The sequence below is a fragment of the Bactrocera oleae genome, chromosome 3 (assembly GCF_042242935.1).
Source record: "Bactrocera oleae isolate idBacOlea1 chromosome 3, idBacOlea1, whole genome shotgun sequence".
NCBI lineage: Eukaryota > Metazoa > Arthropoda > Insecta > Diptera > Tephritidae > Bactrocera > Bactrocera oleae.
In genome coordinates, this window is record NC_091537.1 from 46,139,519 (window position 1) to 46,161,062 (window position 21,544).

General features: G+C 35.4%; 1 protein-coding gene across 3 annotated transcripts in view; it reads right to left on the bottom strand.

Annotated features, from left to right (window-relative positions):
• Hr38 (Hormone receptor-like in 38) overlaps positions 1 to 20,636 on the bottom strand; it is a 201,950-nt gene extending 181,314 nt beyond the window's left edge. For 2 of the 3 annotated variants that reach the window (XR_004976838.2, XM_036364404.2), the window contains exon 1: positions 19,258 to 20,636. The gene's annotated coding sequence lies outside the window, so the exon portion shown is untranslated. The remainder of the gene's footprint in view (positions 1 to 19,257) is intronic. The other variant, XM_070106586.1, reaches the window with a different exon arrangement.
• Between the last annotated feature and the right edge of the window lie 908 nt (positions 20,637 to 21,544).

A 21,544-nucleotide genomic window follows, 5' to 3' on the forward strand; every position in this document is an offset into this window, starting at 1 on the left:
CAAATGTAATTGCAATTTATTCACGATTTTATCTAATAAGGCATTTTCCGTGATTTGATTTTTGCAAGTTGCAAGAGTATAAAAAGCTCGATTATACCCGAACTTAGCGCTTCCTTATTTTTTTTATATATTTGTATTCGCATAAATATTAGGGTGGGCGAAAACAGAATTTTTTCCTCAGATACCGTGTAAGTATCGTTCGAGTTGATGAAAAATAAATTTAGTATAGTTTGAGCTATAAGCTGTGAAGGGAGCAGTTCGCAGCGGTCGTAGCGCTACTGCCAAACCCGCTTTACAAGGTAGAAAGCTATGTCCATGAAGGAAAGCTATGAAAGTGTTAACCAGATCGAAGAGGAAGTTTTGTTACGCATTCCGGGGGAGTGCCAACAGATTACACAGTGGAAAGCAGTATAACTAAAGCTGCTAGATGCGCGCTTCGCAAAAAATTAAAGGAGACCCGGCGACAGCGCTGTGAAGTTTCTAGGCCTGTAAGAGGGTGATAGCATGGGTCATCGGTAGCGCGAACTTTCGCCTCAAAAAGCTCAAAACGGACGGTAACAACGTGAACACGCTAAAGGAGCGAGATGTTGAGAAGGATCTAGGAGAGATCCTAGAGGTCACCTTAAATAACTATCTCGAAGAACATTCTCGATTTTACAATACACGCCAGCCAATTTTCAGGGTTGAAGATTTGGAGGTGCTTCGTACTCCCTCGTTTTCTTACCGTAGGTATGTAGGATTCCAAGTAAACTTCTCAGCCCTCAATAAATGTGAAACTTACAGAAATCCTGAGAGCACTAACTGGTGAGTTGTACAAAAGATAGTAATGGGAATTTAGACCAGACTCGACGCACGTGGCTATACCTCTAAACTGGAGGAAAGTACGAACATTCCCAGTGAATCGAATTACATCGCATGCCCTCTATCCTATGCAAAGGGTGGTTCGAAACCGCCTTGGAGTAACCGAGAACTCGGATCACGTTAGGAACTCGTCAAAGTCCTGTTGATGGGAATATAAAGATGTACTTAAAAAAAGCGATTCGCGAAGCCAAGAGTTGGAGGAGATTTTGCGGCAAGTTAGAAAAGTCAACACAGATGGCTTGGCTTAGGAAACTACTAACCAAACACCCGACTACTCCTTGACTACTACGCAAAAATTTTGGAGAGTGTACAGTATGCAGTGAGGAATCATTGGAAGACCTCGTCAACACGCATTTTCCAGAATAGCTATATTAGTGACGGTCCAGTTTCTAAACACAATTAGATGCGTGAATAACGCTCTAAGGCTCATACACCTATCTATACTAATATTATAAAGCTGAAGAGTTTGTTTGTTTGTTTGTTTGTTTGAACGCGCTAATCTCCGAAACTACTGGTTCGAATTGAATAATTATTTTTGTGTTGGATAGTCCAGTTATCGAGGAAGGCTATAGGCTATATAACATCACGCTACGACCAGGACGAATAGGAGCAAAGATATAGTGGTAAATGTGTAAAACACGGGAGAAATTATTTCACCTTTGAAGCCTTCCGTTGCGTGCGCCGTGAAAACGGTTCAAGATACACAAAAAATATGTATTAAAGAATAATAGCTCTTTTAATGATCTAAAAAACAGTCCGCGATAGTATATGTCTATCTTTTAAGATTAACTCACAAAAACCGTTTTTATGGTACCTAATTTGGTCGAAATAATTTGTTTAAGTTGTATCAACATAATAATATTAATCTTTATTCAAATAAATATGTTGTTGGTTAAGAGTACTTCATTGTGAATAAAATTGTCTTTGACATAACTTAATTTCAACAAAAAACTTTAAAGATTACAATGATAAATAACTCCGAAACAAAACCAACTCGCTCTCTGCGCTGGCCGGCGCGGCGGAAGAGAGGCGGTACTTGCGGGCAAGCCGGGAGGGGGGTGTAGCTCAACGAGATACCATGCCGCGCGGCTCAAGGCACAAACAGTCACCGACGCAAAACCGTGTCCCGCATCAGCTGATGCGACCTATCTTATGAGAGCGCAATGTAAATGATCAGTCACCACCGCTTCTACCGTCCGCTACAACAGACCGTACGGTATGATATCCGCGAAAATTGGATTTTTCCTGTAAGCGGCCTTTACACGGTCATTTTTGTATGCAAGCATGTGCGGCATGATGAGAAGAATGAGCGTGTAAACATAATAAATTCGTGTATGTCATACATGTGTGATGGTTTCTAAAAATTTTTAAAAACATGATGATGTTATGAACATGTTTTATGGTGTAAACGCTTGCATCATGCTCTGCTTTCACACGAGCAAAAAGAGTCCAGCGACTCGAGTATAGTTTTTCTGTCTGTTTGTGCCGTTCGAATGCGCAACACTTAGAGTATGTTGCATATTTCATTTGTATGTTGGGATGGTGGTCCCACATTTTGCTTGCAATGAATTAGCATGAATGTGGTAGAACAATATGCATAATACCTACCTGCTTAATATTTCCAAGGCCAAATTTATAACAGGAATTTCCTAATATTTATGTATCAAAAATTCATAATTTCTTTACTCAATATTTTTAGGATTCAAAAGTCTTTGTTTAAAAGGGCTAAATATTTTCAAGGCCAAATTTATAACAGGAATTTCCTAATATTTATGTATCAAAAATTCATAATTTCTTTACTCAATATTTTTAGGATTCAAAAGTCTTTGTTTAAAAGGGCAAAATATTTTTAAGGCCAAATTTATAACAGGAATTTCCTAATATTTATGTATCAAAAATTCATAATTTCTTTACTCAATATTTTTAGGATTCAAATGTCTTTGTTCAAAAGGGCTAAATATTTTCAAGGCCAAATTTATAACAGGAATTTCCTAATACTTATGTATCAAAAATTCATAATTTCTTTATTCCATATTTTTGGGATTCAAAAGAGTATTTGTTTAAAAGGGCTAATGCACGCAGTATATTTTTCCAGTCGTAAGCAAACATCGAAGCGTAATGGCGTCCAGGATAAACGAAGAAATATAATATCAGAGAAATAAAGTATGATTGTACTGAACAGTTGAATGCAGCGCTAATTTGTTTATGCGATATAATTATCATCGTAATATTACTTTTTAAACACAGTTTCATTTTGTAGTTGTTTTCTATATAGTAGGTACTTTATTTGTTTTAGGATAGTATTTAGTTACACAATAATAACACTTTTTTGTTTTCATGTAGATTATTAATTTATAAGTATGTGTTTTCTATAAGTATAGTATTGTTTGTTTTATAAATAGTATTTAGTTTCTAATATTTTTTTTTTGTGGTACATAATACCTGTAGGTATTCTCATTAGATTAGGGTTAAGTTGAAGCATAAAGTTAGTTTACCTTATTTTCATTTTACGGTTGATCTTTTGCAATAATCGTTAAAAATAAAAGTAATTAGGTTCCTAATTATTAATCTTCTTAATCTTACGTTTCTTTTTTTTTTTATTACGAGATACGCTTTAATTAAGTTTTCATTTTCTACGTTTTTTCTTCATCACAATAATGCCGAGAAAAAGAACTCAGCTTTCTGGGCAGACTGCTACTGCAAAGCGGCTGCGAGTTTTGCGCAGCAATGAAACTGAGGATGAAAATATGCACAGGTTGGCTACACAACGAGCAATTACTGAACAAAACCGTGCAAGGGAATCAAGCGTTGAACGTTCGCAGCGTTTAGCCTCACAAAATTTCCGAACTTTGGCGAACCGGCAACGGGAATCGAGTGCTGATCGTTCTCAACGTTTGGCTTCACAGAATGCCCGAACATTGGCTAACCGCGATCGGGAATCAAGCGCTGAACGTTCTCAACGTTTGGCCTCACAGAATGCCCGAACATTGGCTAACCGCGATCGGGAATCAAGCGCTGAACGATCCCATCGATTAGCACAGCAAAATGCCCGATCAACTAGGAATAGAACTCGCAGACAACATAATTTATTAAATGCTGCTTTTGCTTATGATTGTACCGTTGACTATTCTGAGCTAAATGATATTGATATTGGTAGAATGCATACAATATGCAACTTATGTCAAGCAAAAAAATGGGCAGCTGAAACTCCTGGACTGTGTTGTAGTGGTGGCAAAGTAAATATACCTATAATTCCGGAACCAACATCCGTTTTAAAGGAACTGATATCAGGCTCACATCCATCATCTAAGCATTTCTTAAATCACTCAAGACAATATAATACATTATTTCAGATGACTTCATTTGGTGCCAAAGAAATTCGTGAGGGAAACTTTATGCCCACTTTTAAAGTCCAAGGGCAAGTTTATCATTTAATCGGTGACTTACTTCCAGCTGTAGGGGCACAACCCGAATTCCTGCAAATATATTTTGTTTCCCATGCAGATCAGGTATCGTTGCGCTCAAATTTAAACCCAAGCTTGCAAATCGATCTTATCGACGTTCTCCAAACATATCTTTATGATCATAATACGTATATTCAAAGTTTTAAGTACAATCTAGAAAATAGACCACCGAATGATTTAAAACTTATCATTCATGCTGATGTAAAACCTCCTAATGAGCATAGAGGTCGGTATAATGTGCCGGTAGTAGATGAAGTAGCTGTTCTTATGATAGATGAAGGCAAAGGTCCCCGTGATATTGTATTGGCTGCGAGAGATGGTCGACTTCAACGAGTTTCTGAAATTCATAGATCTTATGACCCGCTTCAATATCCCTTACTGTTTCCTTTGGAAACGACGGATACTGTATTAATATTCCACAGCAGAATACTACGGCTACATTTAAAACTGTTTCATGTATGCAGTTTTATGCATTTAGATTCATGATGAGAATAAATGACTTTAACAGTATACATTATTTCAAAGGATTAATCAACCAATATTGTGTTGATATGGCGGCAAAAAGGATCTCTGAGAGGCTAGACTTCATCAAAAGAAATCAAAAAAAATTGAGAGCAGAAGAGTACATTCATTTAAGAGATGCCGTCGTAAATGATGGACATATAAACGCTTCTAATATTGACCAGCACGTTATATTGCCGTCGTCAGTCGTCGTTTACAGGATCCCCCAGATTCATGAATGAATAAAGTCAAGATGCCATGACATATGTCAAGAAATTTGGAAGACCTGACCTCTTCATTACATTTACATGTAACCCCGAATGGCCAGAAATAAAAAGTGAGTTATTGCCCAATCAACATTCTTATGATAGACATGATTTAATTTCTAGGGTATTTCATTTAAAACTCAAGAAAATGATAGACCTATTAACGAAGAAAAATATTTTTGGCCCATCGAAAGCCTTTGTTTACAGTGTAGAATGGCAAAAAAGAGGTTTACCTCACGCCCACAATTTATTGTGGCTGGCTAACAAAGTTCAACCAGATTCTATAGATGCAATAATATCGGCTGAAATACCTGACATACAACAAGATCCGATTCTTCATAATATTGTCATAAAAAATATGATACATGGTCCTTGCGGATTTCATAATCCTACATCACAATGTGTGAAAGAAAACGTTAGTTCTAAAAAGTTCCCTAGGCATTTTATTTCGGAAACACAAACGGGAGATGACGGTTATCCAACCTACAGACGCAGGTCTCCAGATAATTGTGGAAACACAGCTATAATTCGTGTAAAAGGTACAGAAATGAGCGTGGATAATCGTTGGGTGGTTCCCTATAATCCACTGCTATCACGAATTTTCAATGCGCACATTAACGTAGAGTTTTGTCAATCGGTCAAAGCTATTAAATACATCTGTAAGTATATTCATAAAGGTTCTGATCAAGCCACATTTTCGTTACAAAGTAATAACGATGAAGTAGAAAAATATCTATATGGTCGCTATATTAGTTCCTCGGAGGCGTTTTGGAGAATTTTCTAATTTTCTATTCATGAACGTTTTCCGGCAGTAGTTCATTTAGCCGCTCATTTGGATAATGGACAAAGAGTATATTTTTATAATAATGAAAATCTCCAAGATCGTGTGAACAATCCTTCATCAACGACACTTACAGCGTTCTTTGATCTCTGCAAAAGCGACGATTTTGCAAAAACCCTTTTATATCACGAAGTTCCCCAGTATTACGTTTGGCAAAAAAAAAAAAGACACACATTTAGGCCGTGTTTCTAACATTCATCTAACTCAAACTGAATGTTTTTATTTAAGAATGTTATTGCAATATGTTCGCGGTCCAATGTCATTTCAACATCTAAGAACCGTGAATGGTGTTATTTTCCAAACGTACCAAGGCGCTTGCAAGGAATTAGGTATACTGAAAGGAGATGAACATTGGCAAAATACCATATCCGATGCTATCATATCCGAGCCAGCTACAAAATTAAGAGAATTATTTACCACTATCCTTATATTTTGCCAACCATCTGACCCCTTAGAGTTATGGAATAAATTTCGTGATGCTTTATGTGAAGATATATTAAACAGAATGCGTAATGAGAATCAGGATATGACATTAGCATATTATGATGATATATACAATGATGGACTAATCATAATTGAAGATAAAATTCATGAGATTTCAGATAAATCCCTAACCGACTTTGGGCTTCCTGCAGCAAAAAGAAATAATTCGCTTCTGGACCCGTTAGAAGTAGCGTTGCGAAAACCATATAACATAAATGAATTAAATGAGTATATCACACAAAATGAACCAAGATTAGTTAATGACCAGGTGACAACGTATACTTGTGTCATGAAAAGTGTTCGTTTTAATGAAGGAAGAATTTTCTTTTTGGATGCTCCCGGTGGGACCGGCAAGACATTTATCACTAATCTTATATTAGCAAAAGTAAGGTCTCTAGGAAAGCTAGCCTTGGCAGTAGCGTCGTCAGGTATTGCTGCAACCTTAAACTTTAAACTGTCCCTAACTGTATCTTTAGAGAAGGATAGCGTGTGCTCTATACGCAAAAATGGCCCTTTGGGGAAAATTTTACAAGACGTCAGTCTAATAATCTGGGACGAATGTACCATGATACATAGAGCTCACGTAGAAGCTCTAGACAGAACTCTTAGAGATCTTAGAAGCTGTGATAAAATCATGGGTGGGATTACTGTTATGTTTGCTGGGGACTTTCGCCAAACTTTACTGGTAATAGTAAGGGGAACTAGAGCAGACATTGTGAAGGCTTGCCTTAAAAGTTCTCCATTATGGAAATTTGTAAATATTTTAAAATTATCGACAAATATGAGAGCACATTTGGGGGGAGGTAGTATAACTTTCCCTTCAAAATTACTTTCTGTAGGAGACGGGAAAATACCTCATTCTAATAATAAAATTGAAATTGATTGCGATTTAGGAGTAAAAGTGGGTAACATCGAGGAATTAGTAACTAAGGTATACCCTGACATCAGCCAAATAGAAAACAAGGACCATCAATGGATGTGTCAAAGAGCAATATTGGCGGCAAGAAATAGTAGCGTTGACGAAATAAATGATATCATTTTGAGTAAACTCCCAGGAGATATTGTAACCTTCACATCCATTGATACCGTGATGGATCAAGAAGATGTAGTTCATTACCCACAGGAGTTCCTCAATTCCTTAAACCCAAGCGGCCTTCCCCCACATTCTCTTAAGTTAAAAATAGGTGCCCCAATAATTTTACTAAGAAATCTTAAACCACCAAATTTATGCAATGGGACCCGACTTCAAGTAAAATTTCTGCGCAATAACGTCATCGTTGCAATAGTTTTGACTGGTCCAGCAGTTGGTCAAACAGTCCTCATACCCCGCATCCCAATGATACCCAACGACTTACCTTTAAATTTTAAAAGAATACAATTTCCGCTTAAATTATCTTTCGCAGTCACAATAAATAAATCACAGGGGCAAACATTCAAACACGTGGGGATCGATTTACGCCAAGACTGTTTTTCGCACGGCCAGTTATATGTCGCGTTATCAAGATCGGGTTGTGGCGAAAATCAATATGTTCTTCTGCCACAAGATAATAAAACAAAAAATGTAGTATATGCAGAAGTTCTTTAAAATAATAAAATTTACTTTAAAAATTGTACAGATATAGTTTGGAACTCGAAAAAAAAACATAGGTTTTATCCTGAAAATTCTGCCTGAACTCGACCATTCCGAAAATCCCGCAAGAACGGGAACTATGTGGGAAGAACCAAAAATCTGCCGGAAGTCACTATTCCACGCGGACGAAGTCGCGGGCAAAAGCTAGTCGTCAATATCGGCTAACCTAGAGGTAAATGCCAGTCAGACGGATATGGTACTCTTTTCAAGTAGGTATAAGATCCCGACATGGAACCCCGAGGCTCAATTCATCAAAGATAACAATTAATGTTAGAAGATGATACTTGGGGACCTGTCACCTAGTTTCAAGCGTTGGCGTTACACAGCGGTTATCAAGCCAATCTGGCTATACGGTGTCTTATTGCGGTGGACCGCATACAGAAACCGTTGAAGTGAATACAGCGGCTCCCCGTTCTCTGCATAATGGGAGCACTAAAACCCATTCCAACGGCTGCACTAAAAAGGTTAGTCAACTTACCTAATTTAGAATGCAGTGGTAAGCTATGTATTAAAATCAGCTCTAAGATTGGCGGAATTAGGTAAGTTTTCCACAAAAACTTTGGGCATAGCTTCATTGGCATGTGGTCCGTGGATCAAATAGTTTACATACTCTTACGGTTTATTTGGGAGAGAGGGTTTGAAATTATGCTAAAAGAGAGCGGAACACTCATATCAATTTAGACGGATAAAAAATGATGGAGTGGATGCCGGAATCTATTGGAAAGAGCTAAATCTCAGTCAACCTTTGACGCTGCCAGAATACTGTAGTATCTTCGGACATTTCGGGAAACGAGATAGCTGCTGAGATTGTCAAAACTGATATCCGCTTGGCTAAAAAACCAGTAAAGGAAATACGCAAGTCGCTAAAAACGATACACAATTAAATTTTCGAAAAGGCTGACAGATGCTAAGATGAAATGCCTGAAAAACATGCAGGATCGCTAACATCATGTGCAAGGATACCAAGGAAAAACATATACATATGTTTTTTACTCACATGGTCCCGAAAAGACTGCAAGACGGCTGTTGGCCCAGTCACTGATCACAACTTACTGGCATCACATGAGAGCCGTATGAGAAATATTTACGATGATACATGTAGAAAGTGCACTGAAATAGGGAAGAAAGAGACGCTTGAACCCATCCTATGCTTCTGCCTGGCTTTATTTAGAACTTAAGTTAGTTATTTAGGAGCTTCGCAGGTCAAGAGCTTAGTTGAAATACAAGAATTAGATAACAGGTTTGTATTAAACTTCGCAAAAGGCTTTGACGTATAAGTAACGTATTACCTACCCTAACCTTTTAGGTGACTTTGATATAATTTTTTGACACCATTTTGTATTACGTTTAAAATAAATATATTTTTGGACTCAAATTTCTTCGTTTTCTAGAACTTCTGCTAAATTATATTTTGAGTAACGAAGTTTTCTTAATTGTGTCGCCACTAAGTTAGTCAATTTATCCAGAGATTTTACTCTTTTTGCAGTCCACCATTGCTAACGGTTAAATTGTATTTTCGGTGGAGGTCGCTAGAAAAAGCAAAATATCTCATATCTTTTACACTCCACCTGCCTTTGTTGTGTTTTTGATAGAATCCTGCATTGTCCTCACGTCATCTTTTTATTGGTTTGGACTTTACTTTATTTAATATATATAGAGGATGGATGGCGACATCAACCCCCAATAAAGTATTATTTGTGATGTCTTTCACAGACTTAAAGATTCCGCAAATCAGAGTGGATAACAAAAATTAGTTGGATACCTACTAAAAAAAACTTTAATACAATGTGGCTCACGATTTGTGTTACAAAAATAAACCGTAATAACTTTTTTAATCAATGCATTAATTTATTTTTTTATTACCCAGCAAATTTTTTTCTATTTTATATAATTAATTATTTAAAAAAATTATGGACTGTAAATGACCTCCATTCTCAGCGCCGCATATGCAACACCTAATTAGAAAATTATTCATGGCGGCCTGAAGGGTTGAGTCCGCGTATGCCTCAATTATTGATTTTATGGACTGTTTTAATTCAATCATTTTTTTGTTTTTCAAACCAAATAAAATTAAGTCTGGTGCAGATCAAGTGACCTTATGGACCAGCTGAAAGTGAAGTTTCTTGATATTAATTTGCTCTTAAATTTTCGTTGGAGCTCCACAATAACCGGTCTGGCTATGTGCGCAGTTGCTCTATTTTTCTGGAACCAAACGCTATTGAAAGGGCAACGTCTTCGGCGCAGTTATGGGTAAAAAACTCTTTCAACATCTTTAAATAACGGTACCCAGTGACAGTTACTGTTACACCGTTTTCTTTAAAGAAGTATGAGCCGACAATAAACCTTGATGAAACTGCGCACCATACAGTGACTCATTCTGGGCTAAGTTTCGTCTCGTGGATTATTTCAGGATTTGATTCTCTCCATATACGGCAATTTGGCTTGTTTACATTTCCGTTTAGATCAAAATGAGCCTAATCAGACATAAACAGGCAACTTATCAAGTTATTGTTGGTATATATTGGCCATTTCAATATTTTTTCGCAAAATTCTAGACGAACAGGCAAATCTAGATGGTTTAACCGTGTTATTAAAACTTTGTACGGAAACAGGTTTAAATCATCATGAATTATCCGTTGTAATAACCGTCTGCTATCTTAAAGTTGCGCCGATAAATTTCGAGTCGAAAATCTTGGATTTGCCTGAATTGGCGATGCTAGAGCTGCATAAGGGTCCATCTACACGGGGGTGTGCCGCTAAAATCTTGTCTGAACTCCCTTTGGGCAGAAATAACGGGCTGCAAAGCATGGGACCGCTGCACTACCCAAACCCTCTTTCGGAATTCCACGCAATAATTTTTAAAAAATTTAAATAATAGCCAGCCAAATAAAAAAAGAAGCAAGTCGATTACTTGCACAGAAAAAAAGTTATAACGGTTTATTTGTATAGCACGATTCGGGAGCCACCCTGCACTATGTTCGGACCGACATTGAAAACACAATTTTTGAATTTTGGTAACAAAGTCGTTTTGACCGACTTCCGTGTGTTCCGTGTGTATGCGCGTTCATTGGCAATTCACAAATTTGTTTGCAACGAGAATAGTTAGTTTTGGAATCTTTAATATAATATTTGCTTACAATTATTATTAAAGATCGTTTTATAGAATTCCAACAAAAACAAATAATGAAAGTAGTAGCTTTGAAAAGTCAGATTAATACCTTGTGCAACGATGATTCCTCCAGAGAAGTGATGTAGACTTTTACTACCCAGCCCCTTGCCCTTGCAAAAGGGATAGTGGAGTTGAAAAAACTACGTTTAATCCTACTTGGTGTAATAAAGTTCCTGGGTTTCTACTGATGCAAAAGTTTTCAATTAAATATTTTAATTCCAGCAACGTAAGCAGTATTTTTGTGAACGCGGTTGTCAACATTTTCGCATGAACCGAAGTTCAATTAAGAAATTATGCGACATACCAAAAAGCTATTCCGCTCTTAACAACACAATTTTATACGGAATGTGAACAAATATCAAGTGACAATTTAGAGATTTCAAAATATTATATGTCTTCCAATAATATTGACTAAACTAGAGCAACCATTGATTAGAATGAGTGGGGTGTGAGTTTTCAAGTAGTTTTCAGCGATTCCGTTTGACAGATTTTACATGGATGAAAACGCTAAAAAAGTTATAGTGCAAAAACCAATTTTTTTTACAAAAACATGTTTTCAATGTCGGTGCGAACATAGTACAAGGCAGTTTGCACATATACCATACATACGTGATTACATTATATAATAGTTTGTTGACTTTTTTTCTAGCCGTTAATATCTTTTTGCGGTAGACCTTTGCTATTAAACATTTAAGCTAGGTCTACCCCCAAAACATCCGCGGCAACACGATCTTCAAATCAATCAAATTCAAAATTTTCTGAGGTTGGCTCTTATGCGAATTAGCCTAAATACTAAGATTTTAATTTTTTAAAACAGATTGAAAATATCAACAGACATAAGTACTTAATATTATACATAACATAAATTAAAGTGACTTTAATCTTCACTCATAAAACATACATATTTATACCCTCGCAACCTGTTGCTACAGAGTATAATAGTTTTGTTCACCTAACGGTTGTTTGTATCACCTAAAACTAATCGAGTTAGATATAGGGTTATATGAAATCCGGGTGACTGTCCGTCCGTGCAAGCTCTAACTTGAGTAAAAATTGAGATATCTTTATGAAACTTGGTAGACATGTTTCTTGGTACCATGAGACGGTTGGTATTGCAGATGGGCGTAATCGGACCACTGCCACGCCCACAAAACGCCATTAATCAAAAACAAATAACTTGCCATAACTAAGCTCCGCAATAAGATACAAGACTGTTATTTGGTACACAGGATCACATTAGGAAGGGGCATCTGCAGTTAACATTATTTTTATGTGGGCGTGGTCCCGCCCGTAATAAGTTTAATGTGCATATCTCCTATATCGCTGAAGCTATAATAACAAAATTCACTAGAACCAAATGTTTTTAGCACTTCTATTGACGGTGTGAAAATAGTTGAAATCGGGTAGCAACTCCGCCCACTCCCCATATAACGGTACTGTTAAAAACTACTAAAAGCGCGATAAATCAAGCACTAAACACGCCAGAGACATTAAATTTTATCTCTGAGATGGTATAAATTGGGTTTATAGGAACCGCGTTCAAAATAAGTCAGTGGGCGTGGCACAGCCCACTTTTAGGTGAAAACCCATATCTTGAGATCTGCTCAACCGATTTCAACCGCATTCGGTGTATAACGTTCTTTTCATGTTTCTATGTCATAGTACGAAAATGGGCGAAATCGGACTACAACCACGCTTACTTCCCATGTAACACCATTTTCAATTCCATCTGATTCTTTCACTTTCCACTATGCAAATCAGGTAACAATGATTATATCGGGGTAAAACTTTGCGGGAATAATGCAATTAAAGTATGGCACCTTGCGGCCAAAAATCGAACCAAAACTGTTCAAACCCCTAAGTACTAAATATGTGGACCCCAGTGCCTATAGTTGACCTTCTACCGAAAATATTAGTCAACCCACAAAGAAATCTCAAACGAGTATACCATTTGACTTTGCGAGAGGATAAAATGTTCGGTTACATCCGAACTTAGCAATTCCTTACTTGTTTTTGCTTGGTTTTGATCAGTCAGTTTAAATGACAGCTGTGTGCTAAAGTGGTCGGATATCAGCGGTTTCGACAACTATTTTTTTAACACCAAAGAAATTATTTATTGAATCTGCTTACATAAAATAAGCCTAACGATAAGTTTTTCAATCTGAATAACTAACGAATTGTGGGTTTAGTCCATTATTACAAGTAGTAATGGATGATAGATAGAATGTTGCTCATCAAAAGACTAACAAATCATTTCTCTGAAAACGTGTTCGGCTAGTTGGGCAGGATAAAATTTTCGTTAGGAGGTTAGGATGATTTTGAAGTTTAAACAGGTATTGTATTTTGCCAAGTATTTGGTACTTCTGTGTTTACCATTGGTATTTCAAGATCTCTATGTATATTCTCATTGCGCATTTACCTCGGTGCACCTGTTACGTTTCGTAGCTTTTTTGTATTTAATGGATACTAGTTGCGCAGGCAGATCCCCATAATTGTAATCCATACATTCATGTTGGCTTTATGACTGAATTGTATAGAAGGGTTTTATGGTCCTAGCATAGCTTTGAATTTTTACCCAGTAACCAATTTAGGGTGGCGGTTTACTTCTGAGGTGCTGTCTTTTTGTAGAAATGTATCTCTTCCAGGTCAAACGCCTATCTAGGTGAATGTCAAGGTATTTAGCTTCGCTTGGTTGAGGGATCATTAAGTTGTTTAATTTCAGTGTTAAGCATGTTTCTTTCTTTAGAGTGAATGTGACATGTTTACACTTTTGCTCGTTCACTTTAATGTGCCAGTTTGACAGCCAAATTCCAATGAGTTTTAAGTGACTTTTTAATGTGTTTGTGGTTTTGATTGGGAACTTGCTTCCACATAAAATAGCGGTGTCGTCAGCGAATTTTAGTACTTTCGCAGTCGTTGGAATGTCTGCGGTATATAAGACATACAGACATCCCAAAACTCCAGCGATAATTGGATACTCCTCTGAGATAAATTTCTTTACTTTAACTGTAAACCGCCCTTAATAATATGAACAGATGATGGAAGCCTTTTTAGCATAGTAATTTTAATTTTATGTATGAGTCCATCATGCCATACTTTATCAAATACTTGAGCCACGTCAAGAAAGCAAAAAACTTTCAACTCAAATGCCCTCCGGATCTCACTGGTAGTGCGATGGACTTGTTCAATAGTATCATGTTTTTCGCGAAAGCTTGGAAAGAACGGGCAACAAGCTAACTGGTCGATATGAGACTGCAGCGTTGCGCCTTTTCCCCTTCTTGTTTGGCTATCAAGATAATATACCCAAACTTTAAGATTTCATTAGAAGGTTGAGACAGGAAATTTAAAGCAATATTTAGTAACTCTATTAGCATTTGCGCTGTTATATGGTCGTAACCAGGCTACTTTTTTTATTCAACATTTTTATCCTCTCGCAACATGCTGCTAAAGAGTATAATAGTTTTGTTCAATTAAGGGTTGTTTGTATCACCTAAAACTAATCGAGCTTGATATAGCGTAATCTACAAGTTTAAACCAAACCAAACCTGTTGAAGCCCCTAGGTACTGAATATGTGGAAACCAGTGCCTATAGTAGATTTTTTACCGAAAATATCGGTCAATGTGTAAGATATATTATAATTGAAATTCACATAATAAATGAAACTTTCAATAATATTTTGTTTTTGTGTCAAAAATGGGTTGAATCGGAGCAATAATTCGTTTAATATAAAATTTTGCTAACACCTGAAGTAATTTCCTGGGCGTTGATCCCTGCAAGTTACGAGAGTATAAAATGTTCGGTTACACACGAACTTAGGACTTCCTTACTTGTTGTTATAACTTTTATCTCAGGTGAAGTTGTACACACTTTGGAATATTTCTCAGTAAATTGTGAGGCAATGATGGAATCGAGAAATTAATGATTGTCATATTTAGTTGAAATACTTCGCAAAGATGATCTGCATGATCAGTTAAACTTCTTTTCTTCGGAAGAATTCCACTGGTTATTTCAAGTTTGTCTCGGCCTTCCCTAGTGAGTTTCTTTGAGAAAAGTTCGGCGTCAAAGCAATAATAAAGTGCGCTTCTTCTTCACCTTTTAAAGCTTTCCTCAATTATTTCTCAGCAGCATTTAGTTTTTATTTAGATGATGGGGATCGATTACTCTGCTATTTCCGGCGCAGTCTTCGTTTTTTGATTACAAGGCGTACAATTAAGCTGCTAGTGGTTCGTATTGTACTTCAAAGACTGTCTCTTGGTTTTGATGTTGCTACAATAGCCGCTGTTGAGAGCAAACAGTTGAATAAATTAATATTGTCCTCTATATCCATTTCACATACTACTTCAGTTTCCTTTTGCATATGGGTGCTAACATATTTCTGATAGGCGAAATAGTTTCTCAACAGTATTTGGTTGTTCAAATAATTTAATCATGACTGGCGAATGATCGGAGGACAATTCGGAACCGGCTACTGCATTTATAAGGTTTCTATCAATGTTTTTGGTGATTGCCAAATCGAACAGGTCAGGTATTTTATTTGGATCAGTTTATCAAATATGTAGGTTGCCTCGGTGTAGCAAACTCAAGATGAGTTTGTCTACATGTAATTGTGTTATATAATTGGCTACCTTTTGAGTTAATAAGGCGAGAACCCGAATACTAAACATACTTTTTAGTATTGTCATCGCCACCTGCAATAAGTCTTTTCCCTAAATAACTAAAACAATCTTTAAATTGCTTGTCCGTTATAGAGAAGCGTAGTGGGCAATAAACGGCAGAAATTACAAATATGTTTTGTCGATTTTTGTCCTGTAGACCTTATATCCAGCAATTTTGTTTTTAATGCATGAAGAATGTTGGAATGTTTGAAGAAGATTTTTGCGCAGTTTCTTTTGTTAGAGGTGCTGGAACCAAATTAGCCATCTGCGGGCGTTTAAATTATATACCCTGATTTAGTTAAGCTTAGAGTTCTTTATAAACCTCGATAGCTTACTACATTTTTTAGCAATTAAATCTTCCTTTTGCCGATTGCATTTAGATGAGTGATGTTTAAATGAGTTACATCACTCATCTAAATGCAACTACGCACACAATACGAAGCATACAGTAAGATTTTGTGTGGCCGATTTTTTTTCAATTCAAACAATATAATTATAAATAATATTAATCACGGATCTCTCACCAAAACCCTGATCTTCTGAAGCTTCTTTTACTTCTTCCGAACCATCTGTAGTTTCAATGCTCTTCAAAACGGGTATATATTCCCCGCTTTAAAGGAACAATGCGGAAGTTGTTAGTTTCTATTATGTGCACTAAGCTTTTTATTAATTCATTAAAACTCCGTTCACATAGGCAGATTGGAGGCGGATTGGCAGTTCTTACTAGTATGCTTCCTCTCTCAGTCAAGCTTTTGGCCATCTGATCCTCGTCGCTAAGTGCCGCAAAGCTATTTCCAACTAGTGAGGTTTTAGCTTTTTGAGTAGCACTATTGGAGTTTCTCTCTTTGCGTTGCTTGTATTCTTAAGAGGGCTCAACTTTCGTTTAATTGCGACATACCGGTCAATACCTGTCTGCACTGCGGTTTTGTTTTTAGTGCTTGCTTTCATTCCGTTGGAGTCAAGGTTCTTGCGATCTCCTTCGGGCTGGATGCGAAGGTGGAGGAACCAACCGTGAAGTATGCGTTGAGCTCGCTGATTGATTGAATTGAACGTTTCTCTTTGAAGTGAGCGCTGAGCATTCATCTCATTTGTTAAGCACAGTAACTTGTTTATTATTTATTATTTTATTAATTTATTATAAACGTATATATATATATATAGGTATTTTTTAACGTTATGCATCCTTTCGCCAGAAACTTTACTTTTCCCATAAAAGTGGACGATTCTACTTCACAACTGATTGGAAACTTTAGTTTGCTAAAGGATTACTATGAAAAAAAATTATTTATTCATACCTTTAGGCGCAACTTTAGATCAGTTCTGTTGTCTGTTATCTTTTGTGGCGCCAAAAAAGTCTCCAAACAGCTGATAGTTTTCTCCTACGTGACCAACAAAAGGTCATACCAGCGAAGCAAGAATTATAAAAAACAAGATTACGCCAGCCGCCATCTTCTGACGTAATTCTTGTGAGTTGAGAAGAAGAAGCATAGAACAAAAAGTAATTGTAAACAATAACATAAACCCTTTTGTTAATTCGTGAAATAGACTTACAAGTAATTTATTAGTTTATAGTAAAAAATGTTCATGAAATTAATACAATAATGTTGGGTGAAATATTAGGGGTATTTCATCTAATGGTTGGTTAGTTTAGCAGACTCTATGCCCAATATGTCGGTCAGTGTGTAAATTATCTTCACAAAATTGCGTGAAAGCATCTCTAGGATACTTGGGTAACGCCACACGTTAATGCAATCGGTAATATGTGTAATGTTTTATGAAATTAAGTGAACAATTCTTCTTCAATATAAAGTGGTTTAGGGTTGAATATGATCTCCGATCCTCTGGTTAATGTTTTCCTCATATACCACATATGACATAAATTTAGCCCGTTAAGTTGAGTTCACATATGTAATAAAACTAATAAAATTTGCGACTTAAAATATATAAGTATATACATACTATGTTATAATATTAAGATAACAAATTTGATTGTAATCCATTCGATTTCTTTAAATAATACATGTTGAATTCTAACTCAACATTTTTCCTATAAAGTTTTGCAAAAACCTGAAAATATTTCCCCGCCCTTAAATTTACAAAAATTACGAGAGTATAAAATCTTCGGTTACATCCGAACTTAGCTCTTCCTTACTTGTTTAATATAAAGTTTTGACAAACCCGTCTTTGAGCCATGTAAATTGCGAGAGTATAAAATGTTCGATTACATCCGAACTTAGTCCATTCATATTTGTTTTTAATATGGTTTAGTAACAACATGTCGAAAAGAAAACAATATATATGTAAGTAATACTAAAATAAGAGATAAAAAAAGGGTAGGGAGATGTTTCAATTCAGATTATAACACATACTGTCCGGGTGGAATAAAACATACATAATTGAACACGATAAACATGAAATTGTATGCTTTCCTTCAATAGTTTGCATATACACAAGTAAGTTGCTTATGAATAACAACCACCATTAAATTGTTTACACAGTTTCTTATATGTTTTCATTGTTTTATTTTAAAACTTTAATTTTCAAAGGAAGATTAATTTTAAGCGCAAAGTACTAAATACTATTGTTGTGAATAGTCAACTTTGTTTACATGAATTTTTACAGTAATACATTTGCGGGGTACTATGGAAAACCATAAATAAATGTATTTCTTTCTTTTCATATGTGCATACATACCATATTTATATGGTATACTTACATATATTATATATCCAGTTTCAGGTTTTGGCTTATTCGAATATAAAGGTCAATATTATATTCTAGCAAAGGCTCAATGAATCACACATATACTGTAAGATATTAACTCTACATACTCAGTTTAAGTAGATAACCAATTCAATATACCTTCATTAAATGAGATATAAACAAATTATTTTCTTGCATACCTAATCTGTTACAAAATCTAGCCATTTTCTGCAGCTAACAATAATATGTAAAAATACGTACACGATTAGGTGTATATTATACTCTTGGTAAATATAATGTGTAAAAATAATAAGAAGTCTCCGCTTAAAAATAAGTACTATTATATAATATATGAGCGTTGCAAATTTCAAATAATATGCTTATAACTTTTTTAAAACAATTAATTACATTTCTATAACGGGCCGGTTTTGTTTTCTATAAAGGCACTTACAAAAACGAACTTTTTGTAATATCACAGCGGGGTTATCTACTAAATTTATTTATAATTATATTTATATAGGCAAGCAATGGTATGATATATGCTTCTCTGCATATTATCATTAAAAATATCTTTTTAATAACAAATTTAGTTTTGATTTTTTCATTCATCGGTATAATATACTTTGCACATTATTTCAATTGCCTTTTCCTGTATTTAAACTAGTCTTAACATGTATACTAACTTTTTAAATTTCACTTATTTTATTTGACACAGCTCAACTTGACCGTATTGACTGTTAGTTTTACACTGCACTTTATCTATGTACATATATAAACTATAAGCGTTGCAAAACTCATGACGTCTTTGATGCACCCTCAATTACTAATGAAGAAGTTTGATGAACACGTCATCCAGCTCATCGATTACATTTAAACCTGAAATACAGCGTTTTCAAGATATATACTTACATGGAAAAATACATGCAAGTATGTTTGTACCCATGTGCAAACTAAACACCATAATAAATATTTGAAAAGAGACGCATCGTACTTCCTAGTGATTGCAGTTTTGTGAATAAATTTTCGAACAAAGTTCAAATCGAGCTTACTAGACTAGTAGTTTTAAGAAGTTCATCCTCTTGAAATATATGATGAATAATAATTCTGTTTTTACTACCCACAAAAGGTATTTACACAATTATGTTTATATCAAGTATTACGTCATAAATATATGCGTCAACGGTTACGTACATTTATTGCACATAATAAAAAAATCATATGACGTCTCAATTCGGTGCATGCGCAAAGTAAGCGAGAAGTTTTCAATGATGCCTTTTGACAAATTACATATTGTGTATGTTTAAATAAATGTTTATCTGTTTTTGATACAAAATGTAACTGTGTTGGTGAACACAAATAATCGTAAACAGTTCTTAATCTACGGATTTGTCAATTAGGATAAATAACACAAAATATCATAAAATCACGCTTATAAATTCTGTTCACATGATGGAGGTCAGGCTCTTTCTGTATCTTTGAATGTTGTGTTAGGTTAATTGCAAGAACATGTGGTGTCTCAGGTTTAAGAAGTCTTTGAAGACAACTAACTACGTACTATTTACTGTAATCGGAGGCTCATTAGTTGTGCTGCAGTTGGATAGGGCAGGCGAATCCAGACAGCACATTTGTGTTATATCGATGCTTTTTCTTTCTGTTACCGTTTCATTGTGACAAGTGATTTTATTTATGCAATCTGTCTGGTGTATTCTGGTTTTTAGTTGCAATATATATAAATGAACGGCGGATGGAGTAATCCTGAACTCGGGAAAACTTTAGTATACCGTCAAAGGCTTTCGGGGATAAAATAGGTATGAGCGGATAGAGGAGATCCTCCATATCAAGAATATATATACATAGGTATAGCCGGGGGAAAATTTCAACTATTTCAAGTCCGCAAATTTTCGATTTCAAATGAATTATACACTTATATATTTCACTTTTATATCCACTAACACTTCACTAATTCGTTTGTACAAATTTATTTTACATTATATAATGGAAAAATAGTTTAATTCAATATTAAAATTATTGTTAAATTCTATTAATTCTGACAATAACAAAAGGGTTGCAAAATGTCAAATAACCAGTGTTACCTTATCGACATCTTCTGTAATTGAACTGAAAGAAATGAAAACAGATAATACCCCAAATACAGGAATCCAAAACCCTGAAAAATAAACTATTAGAGAGCATTGATGTTAAGTATTATGTTATATCCTCTATGACAATTTTACTTTTTCTTGTAGAACTTCTTTTTGCATTGGCGGCCTTCGGCCGCGCTACAAAAAAATAACCCTGGTCGGTCCAACACCGGGGTGTACCAAGGTTTTTTCGCGCAGAAATTATTTTTGCGTTGGTTCTTGTATCTAGGGTATAATCTCTCTGTTTATTTTATTTTTCTTCGTTTGCAAAATATATTAGTATGGCAACACTGGTTTTTGACATTAACAACCCTTTTGTTATTGTCAAAATTAATAAAATTGAAGAATGATTTAAATATTGAAATAAAGCTATTTTTGCAACATATAATATAAAAAGAGTATTTAAAAACGAATTAGTGAAGTGTTAGTGGATATAAAAGTGAAAAATATACGTCATTTTAAATCGAAAAAATACGTATTTAAAATAGTAGATATTTTCAACTTTAAACGTAAATAACTCGAAAATTATAAGTTTCCCGCGGCTATATTCTTGATCTGGAGGACCTCCTCTATCCGGCCATACCCATTTATACCCGAAAGTATGGAACGGTATACTAAAGCCGACCCCTAGACTCTCAAAGAGGGTTATAATTGGTGAAAAAAATTTTGAAGAAACCGTTAAAAGATGGGCAGAAGAAATTGATTCTGAAAGGAGTGATTTAGGTTTAGATGATTCGTTTTTGCATTCCGATTCTAACACCGAATCAGAAATTGATGAAGTAGATGAGGAAATCGAAAATCCAATCAAGGTTTTAACTATTTATATGGT